This window comes from Teleopsis dalmanni, chromosome 2 (assembly GCF_002237135.1).
Source record: "Teleopsis dalmanni isolate 2A chromosome 2, ASM223713v2, whole genome shotgun sequence".
NCBI lineage: Eukaryota > Metazoa > Arthropoda > Insecta > Diptera > Diopsidae > Teleopsis > Teleopsis dalmanni.
Window position 1 is genome coordinate 189,650,133 of NC_051847.1, and position 801 is coordinate 189,650,933.

Consider the following 801-nt stretch of genomic DNA (forward strand, 5'->3'; position numbering starts at 1 on the left):
GTTTTACTTAATGAAATGGACTATTATTACATTTGTAATTGGTCTGTAGTAATTTATTTCAATATTCAAGTTTAGACCTTGTGGTTTTTTTTTTGTATTGCAAGTATTTTATTTAAATAAACTTGAATGAGTTTATTTCTTTATTCTATAGTATATGAAATTTAACATATATTTTCAATTATACTTTATGATTAATTATCCACAACTTTTTAAATTAAAATTTCAATTTTGACCTAATTACTTTCAAAGAATATGAATTACATTAGCGGTTAAGCAGTTTATGTTATAGTAAAAAAATTCATAAATAAATGGGATTATTATAAAATATACACATACAAAATACATATGTTGTCATCACCATCAATGCCACAAAAGTATTTTCTCGTTTTATTTTATTGTGTTGAAAATCATCTTCAATTACAGCATAGACCATAGCAAAAATAGGTTATCGGATATATTGATGTAGAAGAATTTATTATAAGCAGAATGTGTGAATCAAAAAGAGAGGACTTGAATTGATACAATTTGAACAATAAATTAAAGTAGTAAATTTATTTATATGAATGATTATATTATATATGTTATTACATTTATATTAATTAAACTATTCAAAAATATAAACTATTTTATTCAAATTAAAACAAAAATTAAAGTTTAAATTTAAAATATTTAAAGAAAATTATAGACTTATTCAACAACACGTGGATCGGTCCTTTATGCCCAGAAACCTAGGAAATTAAAAATTAAAATTCGTGTTTAATCTGATTTTTAAATATTATATAAATAGTATTATATAAATAA